At 39.7% G+C, this 21,389-nt stretch overlaps 1 long non-coding RNA gene across 1 annotated transcript; it reads right to left on the bottom strand.

The window, feature by feature from the left end:
- Positions 1–419: 419 nt before the first annotated feature.
- Positions 420–20,185, bottom strand: LOC140633177 (uncharacterized). Its single transcript, XR_012030800.1, has 4 exons — positions 20,086–20,185; positions 9,949–10,096; positions 4,941–5,122; positions 420–3,507 (listed from the first exon to the last, which is right to left on the bottom strand). It is a non-coding gene; the product is annotated as an uncharacterized lncRNA (long non-coding RNA).
- Between the last annotated feature and the right edge of the window lie 1,204 nt (positions 20,186–21,389).

Here is a 21,389-nt window from a genome sequence, read left to right as displayed (position 1 = left end):
CACACATAAACACATGCTTCAGCTCCGATGCTGGGGCAGGCTTGTGTAGAGGTTGCACCTGATGTCCATATGCATGGAGTTCACATGCATCTCTGCCCAAGAGTGGACTCCAAACAAAAGTTTGAAAACTTCACTGAAGCAGAGGAAATCCAGGATCCCAGGGCTCATCTCCCTAATGCCCCTTCCCCACTAACTGTCTGTTGGGTGGTGGTCTTATGAGTGAGTCAGAGCTGGTCTTCACTTCACCAGCAGAGGTTAGTGTGGTGTGTGGATGACTCCTCCTCACCCTCGAGAGCAAACAAGAACCAGACAACCACAAAGTACCCTGCTGGTCCTGAGACTGACCCTTTAACCTAAAGTCTTTAGGGGGTATAAAAAAAAAAAAAAGAACCTGAAAAAAAATTTTCTAAATACAGTAATTTGTTTAGGCATTGACAAACTTTAATGTGTCATTAAGAATTAATTTACCAAATTAATCAATCAATTTAGTTGAGTAATCAGATCAAGCAGATAACAGGCCAGTGTGATCTGGTCCAATTAAATTAGATGAGTAGAAAGCCCAGATGATTAGATCGGATTAGTCAAATGCTTTTTGGAAGCATTCACAGATGGAAAGTGCAAGGTCTTCCCAGGGTCTTCTGTATGAGGGTTGGGCTGGTGGTGAGGGGCTGCCTGGGATCCTAGATGCTGTCCCCTCTCAGGTTTTAGGAGTCCTGTAACTTCAGACATACAACTTAGTAACCAGATCACTGAACAGCCATATAAGTTCCCTGTACATGCTGTGATAATTTATCACCACCATAGTAGCTAAAACAACACAACTTTATTATCTTATAGTTCTGGAGGCCAGAAGTCCAAAATGGAGGTAAAATCAAGATGTTAGCAGAACTGCATTCCCTCTGGGGGCTGGACAGGAAAATCCACTCCTTGCCTTTTCCAGCTTCCAGAGGCCACCTGGCTCATGACCACATCACTTGGACATCAACTTTGGCCATCAGCCACATTTCCTTGCACTCTGATGCTCCTGCACTCTTTCACTAATGGGGACCCTTATGACTATACCAGGTCCACCCAGCTAATCCATGATAACTTCCCCATCACAAAATCCTTAACTCCATCACCTCTGCAAAGTCTCTTTTGGCACATAAGGGAACATACTCCCAGATCGGGATTAGGATGTGGACATCTTTGGAGGGCCACTCCACCTACAACAACCTAAGGCCATTGCCAGAGTTTTGGAAGTTATGATGCCATGTCTGGTCCCTTGCAGACACCTCCATGCTTAGAGATTCTAAAAGGCTTAATGGGATACAACTGTATATCCCTGATTCCGCCACAGCAACTAAAACTCTTACAATTAAAGTAATCCGTTTGCATTAAGGCTTGGCTTCTAGAAAGCTCCTATAATCATAAGAATATATGACCTATGAGGATAAATAACATGCTTCCATTAACACCAATCACCTGTGACTAGAAGATGATGGGTTGGTTTACAAACTTCCTATGATTAAGAGGTGCCTTAATTAATTGCATGGCATAATTAATTACATGTTAGAAGGAGATCAGCTGATAATGCTCAGAACTTGGGACTCCAAGTCCTTGCTCTAGACTCTAAAAAAGACAAAATAACATTGCATATACAACAGTTACTTCTGCCATAAAATATGTTAGCTGGAGACAGGGTCCAATAATAGACTCTGCTATACTAAAGTACCTATGTATATACTTGTATCTAATCTCATATTTTTCTAATGGTTTCCCTCTACCGACAAGTATGTGTTTAGTAGACCACTGCTTGGAACAGAGGATAAAGTCCATAAGGGCAAGACAAAAACCTTTTTTAAAATATTTTATTTACTTATTTATTTATTTCACACACGGAGAGTGGGGAATGGGCAGAAAGAGAGGGAGAGAAAGAATCCCAAGCAGACTCTCCCCCTGAGCATGGAGCCCAAGGCAGGGCTAAATCTCAGGACTCTGAGATCATGACCTGAGGAGATATCAAGACTCAGATGCTTAACTAACTCAGCCACCCTGGCACCCCAGGAATAAAAACAGTTTAAAATATGCTATGTCCTGGGTAGGGAATGATATGGCAGTTAAAAGTTGGTTCTGCCTTCAAGAAGTTGTATTTGTTCGCCGGGACTGCCCTAACAAAGCACCATAGGCTAAGTGGCTTACACAACAAAAGCTTTTTTTCCCACAGTTCTGGAGGCAAGAAATCTGAGGTCGAGGTGTTGGCCGAGTCATTTCCCTCTGAGGCCCTCTCCTTGCCTGCTAAGATGGCATCTCCTCCCTGTGTCTTCACATGGTCCTCCGCCTGTGTGTGTCCATGCCCTCATCTCCTCTTGTCATTTCTATCGGGTCAGGACCCAACCTAGTGATCTCATTTCAACATAATTAACTTATTCAAGACCCTGGCTCCAAAATACAGTCATATTCTGAGGTCCTGGAGGTTCAGATTTCAACATCTCAATTTTTGAGGAATACAATTCAGCCCATCCCAGAAATGTCATATCTCATGGAGCAAAGAGGAGGTGGCAACAGAGATGGAGGAGGAAGAAATGCATATACATTTGTGGAAGGGAAGACTCAAGAGATGAGCTGTAACTTGACCAAAAGAGAGTTAAATTTGTCCTTAATTGGGAAAAAGACACCAATTACAAGGAGAATAGATAGTAAGGAATCCCACCTGCTTCTCATTGATTCACTAATAAAAGTTTAATTTCAAGATTTTAGGTCTTACTTCATCTGTATTCTGCTCGTCATCGCAGTTTATAGTCCACCCACATTTCAAGAGTACCCAGAATATGTCTGTTTCCCCCATGAATAGAAAACTCCATCTTTAACCTTCAATTATAAGGCAATCAGTCAAAATGGAAGAGATAATAAAGTTTCCACTTTATCTCCATGGGGACAGAAAACTGCCAGATGTCAGCTTTGCCCCTAAACCTCTCTACCTTAAGTCTCTCATCTATAATAAAATGAGATACCCTGGATCATTCCACAATTCCATAATTTAGTGAGGTTGGACTCAAATCTACTTAGGACTCTAGAGAAAATCATTTCATATACATTTCCCAGGGAAATATTAAATTAAAATCATGACCATTTAATGGCTAAAAACCAAATGAGGATAATGAGCATAAATATCAATGAAAAGAAAAAATTAGAAAAATAATCAGTAGAGAAATTGTTTATATTTCTTATTAACATGAATCACGTCCTTAAGGCGATTACTGCCCGTGTCCGTCTGCCAGGGCTGCTGTAACAAGGCACTGCCAGTTGACAACTGAAACAACACAAATTTATTGTCTCACGGTTCTGGAGCCCAGAAGTCTGAGATCAAGGTGTCAGCAGGATTGGTTCCTTCTGAGGACCCTGGAGAAGAACCTGCTCCAGGCCGCTCTCCCAGCTTCTGTTGTTCCTGAGCTTTTGGCAGCATAACCCCCGTCTTCACATGGCATTCTCCCTGTGTGAGTGTCTGTGTCCAAATCACCTCCTTTTCTATAAAAACACCAGTCACATTGGAGTCTGCGCCCACCCGACTCTAATATGACTGCATCTGAACTAATGACACGTGTAACCACTCTGTTTCCAAATATATCACCTTCTGAGATTTGGGGGCATCAGGACTTGAACATACAAATTTTGGAAGAACACCTTCAATCCATAATACTGTCCGTCAACGAATTTAAAAATTAGACTATTTCATTTTCCCATCTCGTTCCTTTCAAAAGAAAGACTCAGTCTTGGCATGTTACCTACATTTTCCATAATGACACTTTTAATCAATAACTAAATCAAAAGCAAATTAAAAAAAACCTCTATGCCAACTAAAATAAGAATCCTGATTATAAGATGGATCCCACTTTATGTGTGCATAAAATCTGTTTGCCTCTAGAAGTACCCTGGTCCTTTTAGCATATCTGTTTTTCTCCTACTCATGTATGTGTTAGGTTTAGCAGTTATTTTCAGAACACCTTCCACTTAAGGAATCCTTGAGGCGATAAAGTATCTAGTGTAGACCATCTGTCATGATTCAGGTATAGGTGAGATACCTGTAAGGAAGAAAACTGGTTCTCACTGGTAGTGCAGAGCAACCACAATTAAGATGTGCTTGATAAAATCAAGAGAAGCCTCCTTGATTCTTGTATAGACTTGCTCGGCATCCTCCAGAGCACATATTTAGAAATAAAATATATTTGTATTCCTCTTATAGCTCACAGTAAACATTGCTAGCACATATTTTAATTCTGCTTCACTTTTAATTAGCTTTTACAGAGAATAATATTGCAGGTGAATGCTATCCTACAGTAGTAACATTTTTCTGATAACTTCAGAATTCAAGGTGGCAGCAAAGGAGTCCCACAGTTTAAGAAAGCCATAGTTTAATATGGACCTTTAAAAGATAAACATTGGGCTGGCATTTGAAGATATGCCTTTAGCACAGGTTTGAAACTGTCTGCTATTCTGAACATTTAATGCATATTAAATTATAGGCGTAACATTTTAAAAGCAGGTTTAGAACAAAAATCTCATTAAACATCACCTGGCCAGCCGTCCTCAAACTAAACCAATTGAACTGAAAAAAAGCCTGTCTAGGGCCACATAGAAAGCATCTTCTAGAGCTGTGGGGACATCTTGTGGCCAATTTTAGTAAGGATTTTAAAAAATGAGATATTTCGACTCCAATACAGTGAATGATTACAATTTGTTAGTAATTGTGGTCTATGTAGAGAACATAAAGATGAACAAAACATAAGCTGTGCTTTGAAAAATCTATCAGAATAGAAAAACAGTGAGCATTTTAATATGGCCAGGCCTCATCTTATTTAGGTATACACAAGAAATACAGGTATCTTGTAAAAAAATGTTAAAGTACAGATGTAATAAACACCTGTGTTTTTGCCTCTCCTCCGTACACCCACGTTCCTTACCACTTCAGTGCAGTGTTATTTTGGAAGCCATTTTGCACTCATCCATTGGCCATATGTTGGTGAGGCTTGCTGGTCAACACCTCTGGTTTCAGGCCTCCCTAGTCCTCCTCATATTCTATCAGGAGCACAGGCCCCAAACTAGGTAAAAGTCGTTCACTTCTGGGAGTGAATTTTTCATTAACCTGTGGAGACAAAGATGACCTTTTCTGCTGGTTGCTTGTCAGCCTACAGCTGCTGCTAACCAGCTAATATCATGTTGGGGGAGCACATCTGGTAATGAAGGAGCCTGGAAAAAGCAAAGGCAGGAAGTGAAGAGCATTTGGGATAGGACCACAAGACCAAGTCATACCACCGTGGACTGTTCAGGAAAAAGGGTTGATCCTGTAAGGAAACCAATTGAATTAATGCAAAAGATAAGCATAAAAAGAAAGAGTGAATGAAAAACATCGAACTAATGGAAAACTAGTAACAACTTTCAGGTAGCTAGGTAGATAGATAGATAGACAAATACATTAACATAAACACAAATAAATAAAATAAATTTAAATATTTTTATTTATTTATTATTTGTTATTATTAAATAGTTCTGAAAATCAGCTTTCCTGGCTAAATACGATGCAAAAAACTTTCCACATACGTGGATGTCACAATGCTCTATACTTAAAGTTTGCAATTTTCCATTCTAGAGAGGCAGCATAATTTAGACAATCCATTGTCATTTGCTGGACCCTTTGAACATTTAGTCTGTTGGCAATCTTTGAAGCTATCAACAATTCTCCAACCTGTCATGCTTTCCTGAAAAATTGTCAGAGTATTTCCTTAGAATTGGAGAGAATTTTTAAGTTCCATCAGCAATTATTTAATTGTATTTGAGATAAAATAAAGATAAATTGGTTTTATTCAGATGGTTTCTATTGCCCTTGGAAAACATAGATGCCAGTTGGGATCATACTAATATTTAAGATTCAGGCAATGATGGGCAGCCCAGGTGGCTCAGCAGTTTAGTGCCAACTTTGGCCCAGCGTGTGATCCTGGGGACCTGGGATTGAGTCCCGCATCGGGCTTCCTGCATGGAGCCTGCTTCTCCCTCTGCCTGTGTCTCTGCCTCTCTCTCTCTCTCTTTCTCTCTCTCTCTCTCTGTCATGAATGAATAAATAATAAATAAATAAAATCTTAAAAAAAAAAATTCGGACAGTGAAACTTTGGCCCCAAGAATTAAAATATCCATTCTGAGAGAAAAAAAAAATATCCAAATCCATGAATGACTGGTACTCTGGTGCCAGAAATGGGAGATGGGGGACTGGGTGAATGGCACCATTTGTTTATTTTTTCTTTTTGCCTACACACCTACAAATAAATTCATGAAAAAGTGGCTCAGGGATCCCTGGGTGGCGCAGCGGTTTGGCGCCTGCCTTCGCCCCAGGGCGCGATCCTGGAGACCCGGGATCGAATCCCACGTCGGGCTCCCGGTGCATGGAGCCTGCTTCTCCCTCTGCCTGTGTCTCTGCCTCTCTCTCTCTCTGTAACTATCATAAATAAATAAAAATTTAAAAAAAAAAAAAAGAAAAAGAAAAAGTGGCTCAAAGTCATTGATTGGGGTAGGAGGGGTAGTGTAAACCACAATAAGATGTCTTCCATGATCATTTACCCTTTAAAAGGGCTAAACTTAAAAAGATTTACCACATCGAATGTTTGTGACGACATGGAGCAACTGGAACCCTCCCAGCTGGTCAGTGGGAGTGTAACATGGCACTACCACATTGGAGAACTGACAGTCTTTCTGAAAGTTAAACATACTCCCATCACAGGACTTAGCCATTTCACTCCTAAGGACTAACCCCAAATCAATAAAAACATATTTTAGAAATCTTTATGAAGATTTATGCATAAATGTTCTTAGCACTTGTTTTTTCATTATAGCCTACACTGGAAACAACTTAGACATCCATATATATTACATTCTCATAATGAAATACTACTCAGTAATAAAAGAAGCTACCGATTCGCACACCACAGGAATGAATTTCAAAATCATTGCTCTGAGTGAAATACTTCATCACAGAAGAGTACATACTACCATAGGATTTCTTTTTTTTTTTTTAGAATTTTTTTTAAAGATTTTATTAATTTATTCATGAGAGACACAGGGAGAGAGAGAGAAGCAGAGAGAGAAGCAAGAAGGCCGATGAGGGACTCCATCCCTGAACCCCAGGATCAATCCCCAGGTGGAAGGCAGGCACCAAGCCACTGAGCCACCCAGGGACCCCCTATAGGATTTCCTTTATACAAAATTCTATTCAATGTAGCTTAATCTGGATTGGCAAAAGGCAGGTCAATAGTTGCTTAAGGCTAGGAATGGTAAAAAGATAGTCTATAATGTGGCATGAAGAAGTCTGGGGGCAATGAAAATCTATATCTTTATTGTGGTCATATTTTCATGGGCGTATGCATGTCAAAACCCATGAATTATACACTTGAACTGGAGAGAACTTATTATACATAAATTATACCCCAATAAAACTGATAAAATAATTTAAAAATTTAAAAAAATTTGCTGCTTGCAAATGCTTCTTTAAAAGTATGTATAAAGCTTGAAGTATTAGCATGGAATATAATATTCTCTTAAAACACCAAAGGAAAATAATATCACAAAATATGGATTCTAAGTCAAGAAGCACTATTAAGAGAAAAAGAAATAATTCGTTATGATAGAAGAGTCAGTACTTCAGGAAGGCACAATTGTAAATCAGTATGTACTCTATACCATATTTTCAAGTTATTTAAATGATATAAAATTTAAAGATAAATTACTCAAATTTACAATCATATTCAAACATTTTTATCACTCCCTTTTCTCCCCATACTAAAGACCGAAAAAAAGTAACGTTATAAAATATTAGAACAAAATGATTAAACAACTTGAATGATTTGGCATTTATAAAATACTGCACCAGAAAATTGCATTATTTTCATAATACTTGATTAAATTGGCCTTTTGGTGGACCATAAGACAAGTCCCAGTATATTTTAGTGAATTAAAGTCATAGGGAATGTGTTCTCTGACCACAGTGAAATTAGTCTAGAAATTTATTACAAAAAGATAATCAGAAAATCCCCAAGTGTTTAAAATTAGACAATACATTTCTAAATAATCATAGATCAAAGAAGAAATAATACTGGAATTTAGAAAATAATAGGAATGAAGAATAATAAAAATACAGTATTTTTCCAAAATGTGCAATACAGATAAAGCTCTATCCAAAGGGCCTAAATAGAAATATTAAAAAGAAGAAAGGCTAAAAATAAATTAATTTGGGATTTGGGTCTTAAGATAAAGAATAAAATTAAGACCAAAGAATATGAAAGTAGAAAAAATATAAAGAAAAGTGTAAAACTTAACGATAATAAAGTACAATAGATAATAAGACAAAAAGTTGAATCTTTGAAAAGACTAAAAAAATTCATAAATTTTTGGCAAGTGTGATTTTTTTTAAAGCAAAAAGTAACCTGGAAACATGGGAAGAGATATGAATCTAGACTCTATCCTAAACGAGCAACGTATTACGGACAAAATGTAAAAATTAAGATATTTATGAGACAATTAGAAATTTGAGCATCAAACATTGGATAATCAAGGAATTGTCACCATCTTGTAGGTGGGATGATAATAAAGTTAACTAAAAGGTGTATGTATCATGTAGAGATGCATACCACAATGTCACTGTATGGGATGAGCTAATGCTTGGGATTTGCTCCAATATATTAAGGAGGGCAGAATTGGTGGTAGGTGCATGGAAGGGAAGCACTGGCTCTGCACTGCTGGTTGTTGGTGGGGTGGGGAGAGTGATAGGTACATGGGATTCATTCAATAACACCATTTACCTATGTGATAGTCAAAATTTCCATAATGAGCAAATTCCTTAAAAAAAAAAAAAATGTACTATGGGCAGCCCTGGTGGCTCAGCGGTTTGGCGCTGCCTTCGGCCCAGGGTGTGATCCTGGAGACTGGAAATCGAGTCCCGCGTTGGACTCCATGCATGGAGCCTGCTTTTCCCTCTGCCTATATCTCTGCTTCTCTCTCTCTCTCTCTCTCTCTCTGTCTCTCATGAATAAATAAAATATTTTTTAAAATACTATGAACCAAACTGACACAAGAAACAGAAAAAATATATTCTTCTGCATATTAGAGAAATAAAAAACCATGAAAAACATTTGTCCCCCAAACACAAAACTTTTTATGCAGATGGCTTTAATTGCAAATCCTTCTAAGTATCTACAATTAGCCAATCTTACACAAATTACTCCTATAAAGGGAAAGTGAGAACAGGGTTGCTTGGGTGGCTCAGTCTGTTAAGCACCCAACTCTTGATTTTGGCTCAGGTTACGATCTCAGGGTTGTGAGACGGAGTCCAGTGTTGGGCTCTGTGCTCAGCATTAAGTCTGCTTGAGATTCTCTCTCTCTTTCTCCCTCTGCCCCTCTCCCAGCTCATGCTCACTCTCTCTCTCTTTCTCTAAAGTAAATACATAAAATCTTAAAAAAAAAAAAAAAAAGCAACGAGGTGCTTGGGTGGCCTGTCAGTTAAGTGTCTGCCTTCAGTTCTGGGCATGATCTCAGGGTCCTGGGACTCAGTCACACATCCGGCTCCCTCTGATTCTCCCTCTGCCTCTGCCTCTGCCCCTGTGCTCTCTCTCTCCTAAATAAATGAATAAAATCTTTTTTTTTTTAAAGTGAGAACAATTCTCAGTTAATTTTATGAGACCTGCATAATTTTGATAGTAAAACTTGACAAGAACATTGTAATAAAGGTAAATCAAACATAAATGTGCTTCATAGACATGGAGGCAAAAATTTTTAAAGAAAGCATTAGAAAACCTAACCTAGCAATATTTTTTTAGAAAAGGAAAAAAGAAAAAGTTGAGTTCATTTTAGGAATGCAAGGTTGCTTTATCACTCAAAAATCCATTACCTCCCCCCCAAAAAAATTAATAATAATATAAAATCAATTACCGCTTTAGGAGAATAAAGAACAAATATCAGGTCCGAGCGAGGCAGAAGATGGGACTCGGGATTCTTCCGCGGAACAAGTGCAGAACAGGATAATCGGTTCAGCAACAAACAGGAGAAGCTAGTGAAGCAGCTGAAATTTGCAGAATGCCTAGAAAAAAAAGGCGGACATGAGCAAAGTAAATTTGGAGGTTATAAAGCCTTGGATAACAAAACAAGTAACGGAAATCCTTGGGTTTGAAGATGATGTTGTGATTGAGTTCATATTCAACCAGCTGGAAGTGAAGACTCCAGACTCCAAAATGATGCAGATCAACCTGCCTGGGTTTTTGAATGGAAAAAAATGCTAGAGAATTTATGGGAGAACTGTGGCCCCTGCTCTTAGGTACACAAGAAAACATCGCTGGAATCCCTTCTGCTTTTCTAGAACGGAAGAAAGAAGAAATAAAACAAAGACAGATTGAACAAGAAAAGTTGGCATCTATGAAAAAAAGCAAGATGAAGACAAGGATAAGAAGGATAGGGAAGAAAAAGAAAGCAGCAGAGAAAAAAGGGAGAGGTCTTGAAGCCCAAGAAGACCCAGATCCAGATCTCCTTCCCCTAGAAGACGATCTTCCCCTGTCAGGAGAGGGAGAAAGCGCAGTTATTCTTGATCTCCCCATCACAGAACCAAGAGCCGGAGTCCTTCCCCTGCTCCAGAAAAGAAGGAAAAACCTCCAGAGCTCCCAGAACCATCAGCGAAAGTAAAAGAACCTTCAGTACAAGAGGCCACTTCTACTAGTGACATCCTGAAAGTTCCCAATCCCGAACCTGTACCAGAGCCTAAAGAACCTTCTCCGGAGAAAAATTCCAAAAAGGAGAAGGAGAAGACCCGACCAAGATCTCGGTCACGTTCCAAATCAAGATCCCGGACACGGTCTCGCTCTCCTTCTCCTACCCCACCTAGACGGCGTCACAGATCCCGATCAAGATCAGACGCACCTAGAAGGAGGCCAAGTCCGAGAAGGCGGCCATGCCTCGCGGAAGAGCCCCTCCAAGACGAATGCCACCTCCACCCAGGCCTTGGCCTGGAGTAGAGCTCCAGTGAGACGGAGACGACGTCCATCAGCATCCTTGTCTGGAAGAAGCTCATCATCCTCTTCATCTCGTTCCGGGTCACCGCCAAAGAAGCCTCCTAAGAGGACATCCAGTCCCCCTCGAAAAACTCGTGGGTTATCTCCTTCAGCAAGTCCTCCGAGGCGAAGGCGTGGGCCATCACCTCCAGCAACTCCCCCACCCAAAACCCGCCATCCCCCAACACCCCAGCAGGCAAATCGTACAAGAAGTCGTGTTTCTGTCTCTCCAGGGAGAACTTCAGGTAAAGTGACAAGACATCAAGGTACTGAGAAAAGAGAGTCCCCTTCACCAGCACCTAAGCCTAGAAAAGTAGAGTTCTCTGAATCGGAAGAAGATAAAGGTGGCAGAATGGCTGCGACACATTCTGTGCAGCAGAGACGTCAATCCAGACGACAGAACCAGCAGTCTTCATCTGATCCCGGCTCCTCTTCTTCCTCAGAAGATGAGAGCCCCAAGAGTTCCCATGTGAAGAATGGTGAGGTAGGCAGGCGGGGGAGACATTCCCCTCCCCGGAGTGCCTCTCCATCACCTCGATAGCGCCAGAAAGAGACTTCGCCTCGCGGTAGACAGAGGAGGAGTCCTTCCGTGGGGACCCACCAGAAGGCGTTCCCCTTCTGCCCCCACTCCTCCTAGGCACAGGTCCCCACACCACTACCACAACCAAGAACTCCTTCTCCCCCCCGCCGGCACTCACCATCCCCAAGAAGATACTCTCCTCCCATACAGAGGAGATACTCTCCTTCTCCACCTCCAAAGAGAAGAACAGCTTCTCCCCCTCCCCCTCCTAAACGAAGGGCATCACCAGCTCCACCACCAAAGCGTCGGGTCTCCCATTCTCCACCTCCCAAACAAAGAAGCTCCCCAGTCACCAAGAGATGTTCGCCTTCATTATCATCAAAGCATAGGAAAGGGTCTTCCCCGCGCCGGGGAAACGAAAGGCATTTTCCCTCACCACGGCCTCGAGCTCCTCAGACCTCCTCAAGTCCTCCACCTGTTCACAGAAGAGCATCATCATCACCCCAAAGAAGGCAGTCCTCTTCTCCAAGTACTAGGCCCATTAGGAGAGTCTCCAGGACTCCAGAACCCAAAAAGACAAAAAAGGCTGCCTCACCAAGCCCTCAGTCTGTAAGGAGGGTTTCCTCCTCTCGGTCTGTCTCAGGATCTCCTGAGCCAGCAGCTAAAAAAACCCCAGCACCTCTATCCCCTGTCCAGTCTCAGTCCCCCTCTACCAACTGTTCACCAGCAGTACCAGTCAAAAAGACTAAAAGCCCAACACCAAGCCCATCTCTGACAAGGAACTCAGACCCAAAGGAGGTGGAAAGAAAAAGAAGAAAAAGAAGGACAAGAAACACAAGAAGCACAAAAAACACAAGAAGGAAAGGGCCTTTGCGGCAGCCGCTGCAGCAGCTGTCACTCCCACGGCCCCTGCGGCCCCCACGACCACATCAGCACAGGAGGAACCGGAGGCAGAGCCTGAGCCTAAGAAGGAGACCAAGAGTGACCCCGACGACAACCTTGACGACTTAGAGAAGCACCTGCGTGAAAAGGAGCTGAGGTCGATGCAGAAGGCTCAAGCGTCCCCACAGTCTTAGGCGGGAATGTGTGTCACGATGTACATTTTATTTGGTTTGTACACAATTCAATTTCAAAATTGCTAAAATGTGTTTGAGCTTTAGAGTGGATGGCCACGGACTAGCTAGAGTTACTAAACCAAACCAAGCTCGGACTTGTGTCCCTCATTTACTCATAAGGCTCAGGAGCCCAAAGGTTGAATAATTGGTTGATGCTTGAGAAAGGGCTTAAGCAATGGTTTCCGGAGCTCGCTTTTAAGTGATCGCCCACATAATACAATTGATATAATGTGTTCTAGCCTGGTGGTAAAGTCAACTAGGGGTCTGTGCTATTCTTACTGGTCTGTTAATCATATCCATCGTCCTTTAAAAAGCGTATGCATCTAGAATAGCATGTTTATCTGTTAACTAAAACCCTCCTGTGTCAGTAGGGCCTGTCATGCATGTGGGTATTCCTTTATCTTTATTCTGCTTGTGCTGTATGATACCTTTAAAACCTTAAATAAAGTTGACACTGCTTGGACATCATCCACTGTGTCCCTCCTGTCCCCATCTCTTTACTTTTCTTTTATTTCCTCATCCCCTTACCCTCAGGACCCTATCGTGTTGCCACAAAGTGCACAACACTTTAGACTATAACATTTGTTGTAATAATTGCTAGGTTGAAGTTCACCATGTAAAAAAAAGGGGGGGGGGGCATGGATTTACATTGCAAAAGGTGTCCACAGTGTATTAGTTACATTCTTTCATTGACAGCTGACGTAAATTCATTTAGAGTGAAATATTTTAAGCCAAAAAAAATCCCCTTTTTAAAAAAGGGGTTTCAATATTGTTGTCATTTTTATGGTTTCTTTAAAGGCCTTGGCTTTTCCCAGAGGTTTTCCTTTCTTGTCATTTTTTTCTTTATTTTTTTTTCTCATTTGAGTCTTAGCACCCATTTAAATTATGATACTTCCAACCTTGTATGGTTTGCAAGCTTGCCCAGAAATAAGACCACTGTTGAACTACCACAAAGTATAAATGAATATTTTAATGCCACAATCTTTCCTGTTGCCTGTGGAGTCTCTGCTGAAATGAATCAGGATTCGAGCTCTAGGACGAGATGGAAAATGAAAGCATGTTGTTTGCCAGGACACTGTGGGTTTATATTGATGTGTAACAAGTTGATTTGGAACACTGGAATTCATTCTATTCTGTTGTGGTTTTTTTTGTTTTGTTTTGTTTTGTTTTGTTTTTTGTAAAGGCAATTAACTAGTCCCAGGAAGGATCCTTCAGTTCTATAAAAGTTTGTTTTATGAAATGTCATGGCTCCATTCATAACTTTGTCTTGTTCTTCCAATTGGTATATACAACTTTCAGAGCTCTCAGATTTGGAAGGCTGGAAGGGTCCAGACTTTGAAATAGTGTCTTGTTTTCACTGTTTTTGGTTTTTTTATTTTTGTTTTTAAACTAAAGCTATATAAAGTTTGTGGATTAAACAGAATAAATTTCTAAATTAAAAAAAAACAAATATCACATGATCATCCCAATAGATGTGGGAAAAGTAGATAATAAAAATTTAGCACTTATGATCAAATTATTTAACTACTAATAGAAGTAAAAAATTAAAACTAATTGAAAATATAAAATATTAAAAAATCTACAGGTATCATCATACAGAATGGTAAAGTACTGAAAGCTTTCCTCCCCCTGAGACCAGAAATGAGACAAGGATGCTCATTATTACCAACTCTAGTCAAGATAGTACTAGATATCTTAGCACCATATGGCAAGAAAAAGAAACAAAAGATAGAAGAATTGAAAGTATAGGAATAAAAGTGCCATTATTTTCATTGGCATTATTAAAATAGTCAAATATACGCAGGCAATCCATTTACATTAGAAAGTAAACTTAGTAAGGTCACTGCTTAAAGTCAACACACAAAATTAGTTACATTTTTATATTTAAATAAGTAATTTAAAATAATTTTCAAATGACACCATCTATAACATCTGAAAAAAGTAAATACAAAGGAATAAATGCAGCAAAATACTTATAAATCATATAGACATATAGACAAAGTGTTACTAATCATTATTATGTCCAATAAAAGAAAATACAGCGTCATGTAGAAATAAAGTTCATGAATATACTCATGAACACACTCAGTGTTGAAAATATGTCAGTTCTCTCAAACTGACCAATAGATTTAATAAAGTCTCCCTCATAATCCCAGCAGTATTTTTTTCAGGAAATTGACAAGATGATTCTGAATTTATCTAGAAATGCAAAAGGCCAGAATATCCAAAAACACTTTTTAAAAAAGAGCAAAGTTGGAAGACTTACACCAGACCCCAAAACATCTTTAAAGAAAGATATAATAGAAACATATTACATTATCTAAAATTCCCATTATATAATTTGTAAAATTTTTTTTTACAATTTGTAAAATTAATAGGCATGCACAATAGCAGAAAAACATGATCCATAATAAAGAAAAAATAATAGAAACTCACTCTGAGATGACAAAAGTTTTGGAATAGTAGTCAAGGACATTAAGGCAGCTATTATAAATAGAGTCAAGAACTTAAAGGAAGTTAATGAACAAGATGGGAAATCTCAGTAAAGAAATAGAAACTATAAAAAGAATCAAATGGAAATGCTAAGACTACAACTCACAACATCTGAAGTGAAAAAAATCCACAACATTGGCTTAACATCTGGTCAATTGCACATGGCAAAAGAAATAGTGTGTTTGAAAATAAGAGAAATGACCCAATCTTAAGAAGAGAGAGAGACAAAAAAAAAAAAGAAAGTAAGAAATGAACAGAGCCTCAGTGACCTTTGAGAGACCATCCAAATATAACATGTGATTGGACTGCCCAAAAGAGAAGGGGATGGAACAGGAAAAAAGTACTTGAAGAAATAATGGCTGAAATTTTCTAAAAAGTGATGAAAACTCAATTTACAGAACCACAAATCACAGAAAATCCCAAGCAGGAAAAACACACACAAAACCACATCTAGTCTGAAAAGCAGCCAGAGAGAAAGACATGATTGAGGGGGAAACATACAAATGACTGCTGATTTGCCAGCAGTAACAGTAGAGGTGAATAAGCAATGAAATGACCCGGGAGCACTTGAGTGGCTCAGACTATTAGGTGGCCAGCTCTTGACTTCTGCTCAGGTCATGATCTCAGGGTTGTGGGATGGAGCCTCACATCAGGCTCTGCACTCTGCAGGTTGTCTGCTTGAGATTCTTTCCTTCTCCCTCTGCCCCTCCTCCTGCTCACATGTTCTCTCTCTCTCTCTCTCTCTCAAATAAATAAATAAATCTTTAAAAAAATGACCCAAACAAACCTGTCATCTCAGCATCTCAGATCCCACAAAGAGGCCTCAAAATGAGATTGAAATAAAGACATTTTCAAATAAATAAAAGTCACAGGAATGTGAGGCCAGGAGATCTGCACCACAAGAAATGCTAAGAATAAGTTATTTGAATTGAAGAGAAAGGTTACCAAACAGAAATATGCATCCACAGAAAAATACAAAGGGCACTGCAAACGAGAAGATTGTGAATGAAGATATGTTGGACTTTCTCCTTTTTCATCTCTTAACTTATATAAAAGACGAGTAACTACTCAATCATAAAAAAACATTATATTATGGGTTTTATAGAAAATTAAAACAAAAAGGTGGGGGGCAGCCCCGGTGGTGCAGCGGTTTGGTGCAGCCTGCAGCCTGGGGTGCGATCCTGGAGACCCGGGATCGAGTCCCACATCGGGCTCCCTGCATGGAGCCTGCTTCTCCCTCTGCCTCTCTCTCTCTCTCTCTCTCTCTCTCTCTCTGTCTATAAATAAATAAATAAAATCTTAAAAAAAAAAAGAAAATATAAAAATAAAATATATGATAAATGTAGCATAAAGGACAGGTGGTGACAAAATTATAGTGTTGCAAGGTCTTTACATTTTGTGTAATGTCATATAATTTTAATTACAGATTGAGATAGGTTAAGAATGCATATGCTAATCCCTAGTGCAGCCATTAAAAATAATTTTAAAAAGAAAACAAAATCCAATAAAATACATTAACTGGAATAGTATTAGTTTTCTAGGCCTCTCATAACACAGGACCATAAACCAGGTAGCTTACACAACAGAAATTCATTGCATTACAGTTCTAGAGGCCAGAAGTCCAAAGTCAAGCTGTCAGCAGGGCTCTATTCCCTCTGAAGGGTCTAGGGAAAGATATGTCCCACACCTCTCTCTCTCTCAGCTTCTGCAGTTTCTTGGTCATGACAGACAATTTCAGTCTTCCCCTGCGGCTCTCCCTATGCGTATCTCTTCATATAATGTTCTCTTTGTAAAGACATCAGTTATATTCAATCAGGGGCCACCCTACTCCAGTGTGACCTAATCTCAACTAATTATAACAACTCTATTTCCAAGTAAGTTCACAATGTGAAGTTCTGTGGCATTAAGACTTAAACAGATGAACGGGGAGGGGGACACAATTCAACCCACAACAAATGCTAAAACATATTTGATTGATCCAAAAGAAATCAGTTAAAAAAGGAACAGAGGAATGGAAATACCCCCCAAAAAAATCCAAATCAATAACAACATGATAGATTAAATACATTCATACCAATAATTGTGATAAACATATAGCCTCTAATTAAAAGTAAAAGATCATTAAACTAAATTAAAAAATCAAGACCCAACTATATGCTGTATAAAGAGATACATTTTTTATTAAAGATTTTTATTTATTTATTCATGAGAAACACAGAGAATGAGAGACAAAGATAGAGGCAGAGGGAGAAGCAGGCTCCATGCAGGGAGCCAGATGTGGGACTCGATCCCGGGACTCCAGGATCACTCCCAGGGCCGAAGGCAGGCGCCAAACCGCTGAGCACCCAGGGATCCCCCAGGGATACATTTTAAATATACACAGGTGTGTTAAATATAAATACTAAGCATAAGAAACCTGTTGTATCTAAATTAATACCAGATAAAATAGACTTCAAGACAAGGATGAATTAAAGAGGTAAAAGAAAGTAATAGCTCATACTGATATACACATTAATTCATCAACGTGACATAATCTTAAGAAAAAATGCATTTAAAGCCATAGCATCAAAAACCATGGAGCAAAAGCAAAATTTGACAGAATTAAGAGGAAAGATAAGTCATCTACAGTCATAGTTAAAGAGTTGTCACTAATCTGCTAATTGATACAGCAAACAGACAATGAACAGTAAGGATCAAACATAGCTAACATTATCAGAAACTTTTTTTAAAAGATTTTGCTTATTTATTCATGACAGAGAGAGAGAGGCAGAGACACAGGCAGAGGGAGAAGCAGGCTCCATGAAGGGAGTCGGACGTGGGACTCAATCCCGGGTCTCCTGGATCACACCACAGGCCGAAGGCGACGCCAAACCACTGGGCCACCAGGGCTACCCTCATTATCAGAAATTAATCCAACTAGCATGTATAGAGTACTATGCATAATGAGTCACTGGGGACTAAAAGTTTATATTCTTTTCTTTTCTTGGGTAATCTTTACTTTCAATATAGGGGTGGCGGATAGGTAGAAGAAAACAAAAAATAATCATTTAAGTCTCACCATATGCTCATTCTACACAGGTAAAGGTCAACAGAAGCAATCCTGAGCCAAATTGAATTACGTAGGGGCACCTGGGTGGTTCAGTGGTTGAGCATCTGCCTTTGGCTCAGGTCATGATTCTGGGGTCCTGGGATCGAGTCCCACATCAGGCTCCCCACATGGACCCTGCTTCTCCCTCTGCCTATGTCTCTGCCTCTCTGTGTCTCTCCTGAATAAATTAAAAAACAAAAACCAAATTGAATTATGCTGATCTTTGCTGAAGTCAACAAACAGTCATTTAATACAATGATCAATTGATTTTGGGCAGCGGCATTTACAAATGGTACCTGAAAAACTGAGTAAACATAGGGGGGGGAGATAGATCTCACCCATAGTTTATAGCACACAGAATATTAATTCACAAACAATCATAAGACTAAACATACAAACTAAAATAAATTTTTTTTAGGAGACAGGATAACATCTCTATGAACTTGGGATAAGCATAGGTTTCCTAGATAATTCACCAAAAACTTACTTACTAAACACAGAGATTACATTGAGGAATTGGACTGTGATATAGTTAAGAATTGCTTATCAGGAGACATTGCTAAGCAGATGAAAAAGTCAATCAGAAAAAAAGAAAAAAAAAGTCAATCAGAAGTTGGAAGAAGACTATTCTCGATAAATAAATCTGACAAAGGACTTATGACTAGAATATATTAAAGATGACTGTAAATTAGTAATAGAAAGATAATCAACCCCATAAAAAGGGTCAAAAGGTTTGAAAGATAATTCACAAAAGGAGATATATAAACAAGCACATTAAAAAAAATGGCTTACATTATGAATCATGAGAAAAGAAAGCCACAATGAGATACTCCTTTACACCCACTAAAATAAAAAAGACAGAGAACCGTAATTGTTGCTGAGGATGCGACGACCCTGGAACTCTACACCTCATTTGTGGGAATGGGACATCGCCCTCCCATTTTAGAGAGCTGGTAGATATAAACCTACCCTCCGACCAGCCTTCCACCCTCAGGTATATTATCCAAGAGAAATGGCAACGTGTGCCACAAGAAGACTTGCTCATGAATGTTTACAGAAGCTCTTCCATAATAGTCGGAAACTGGAAACAATCCAATGTCCAACAAGCAGTGAGCAGATAAATTGCGGTATATTTGCACAATGGAATGCTACTCAATTAAAACAAAACAAAAACCCAAAAACTACTGCCATGGACAAAACACAGGAGCAGTAAATTAAGTGAAAGAAGCCAGACATGGAAGATCCTTATACTCTATGACTCCATCCCTGTGACTTTCTGGAGCAGGTGAAACCAATTCTGATGATGAAGTACGGAACAGAAGCTGCCTTTGAGTGAGGGGAGGGACAGCATTGACAGAGGGAGTTCACGAAGGAACTTTCTGGGCTCATGGAAATGTTTCATATTTTGATAGAGGTATGTACCACTCAGGTGCATATATATTTGTCAAAATTCATCCAACAGAACACTCAAGATCTGTGCATTTTACTACATGTAACATTTACTTCAATAAAGAGCGGAGAAGGAGGACAAAGGCATTTTCCATGCATTCAAAGCAACAAAACATATTTTGCAAGAACATATGCATAAAAATAAAGGGTGACTTAGTCTTCAGAAGCAGTTGTGGCTACAATGTTGAATGATTTCCTTAAATGTAACATTTAGTTACTTGTTCATTTTCCAGGGTGAGGGTCTTAAGCCCCTGTGAGGAAAGAAGAGAGAGGGGGTGGGGAGTGGGGAGAGAAGGAAACAAATTAAAAAAGCAAGAGGGGTGATGGGCCTGGCAGCAATGGAGGGGCAGGACGGGCTCACACCTGATTACGGCTCTCCCTTGTTTTCCTGCTCATGGCAAGCCCTGGACCTCTAACCTACTTCAGTTTCCTTTCCCAGTTTCACCATCAGTCAGGGCCTCTGTATACGTTTAAAGTATCTGTCAGTCCCTTCACTGATGTATTTGTGATCCGAGATTATGACTTAATGTCATTAAGTCATAAGATAAGATTATGACTAAGTCATAATCTTAATGTCATAATCTCATAATCATAAGACTATGACTTAATGTCATTAAGTCACCCTTAACAATTTCCAAACTTGGCATATTTGAAAGCATATTGCATCTTGCGCGATACGTTGTACCATGACGTTGTAAAAATATGTCCCAGCAAAACCAACCGAGAGGGACTGGAGATGAAAACTGCCAAAGCCTCTCGGTTCACTGCTTCTTGTTTCATTGGTTTTTACTTGAATTCCTCCGTGACTGCTTGTACCACAAAAGTACAACCATTCATGGCCACTAGGTGGGTCTCTCCTCAAAAACTCTGGCTTTGTTCCTTTTCCTTCCACAGGGCTGAACAAATTACATTAGTATCTGGACCTGTTCTCTCTCTTCCAAATTGGGTGTGTTGAGTTTTCCTCTTTATGGGTTTGCTAAGAACAAATGTAACGATCCTAAGCACCTAGATACTAGAACAAAGTGTTTATTATTCCAAACAAAGGGAACATTTGTGACAGCAAGAATATTCTACTCAGTCAAGCAGGAGAAGGTATTACCAGCCCTGAGTTCAGGAAAACTGCAATCCCTCCCTTCCTACCTTCCTACCTCCCTTCCTTCCTTCCTTGTCTCCCCTTTTGTCTTTCTATCTTCCTTTCTTTTTGTCTGTCTCTTTCTTTCTTCATATTTTCTTTGTTTCTCCGGCACTTTGAGCTTCTGCCTCCAGAGTGTAGACAAATAGAAGAAAGTAGCTACCAGCACTCTGAGGGGAAACAGCCCTGACCTGCAGTTCCTGCTCTGGCCATGCTAGCCATCTTCTCCTCTTGGCTGGTTTTTTACAGAGCCCGCAGAACTGAAGTCCCCCCCTGTGTTGCTCCCTGACCTCGTGCTCCTTGACATTGTCCAGCAGGTGAAATGCGACTCATGCACAGGGATGTCAGCGGCCAGGTGTAGTTCAGGCAAAGGGATAACAAGGCCCACCTGCTTTGGTCCCACTGTGGTGGGGATCACCCCCAGCTCTGTGCCCACAAGCAGGTTACCTAACTAGGCTGTGTCTTGACTTCTTTATCTATGAAGAAAAGATCATGATTTTACCTACTTCATCTGGGTTTTGAGTAATGAATGAGT

Source organism: Canis lupus, chromosome 5 (genome assembly GCF_048164855.1).
Source record: "Canis lupus baileyi chromosome 5, mCanLup2.hap1, whole genome shotgun sequence".
NCBI lineage: Eukaryota > Metazoa > Chordata > Mammalia > Carnivora > Canidae > Canis > Canis lupus.
The sequence above is the reverse complement of the archived record's forward strand: the minus strand, read 5'-3'. Positions and strand labels throughout refer to the sequence as shown.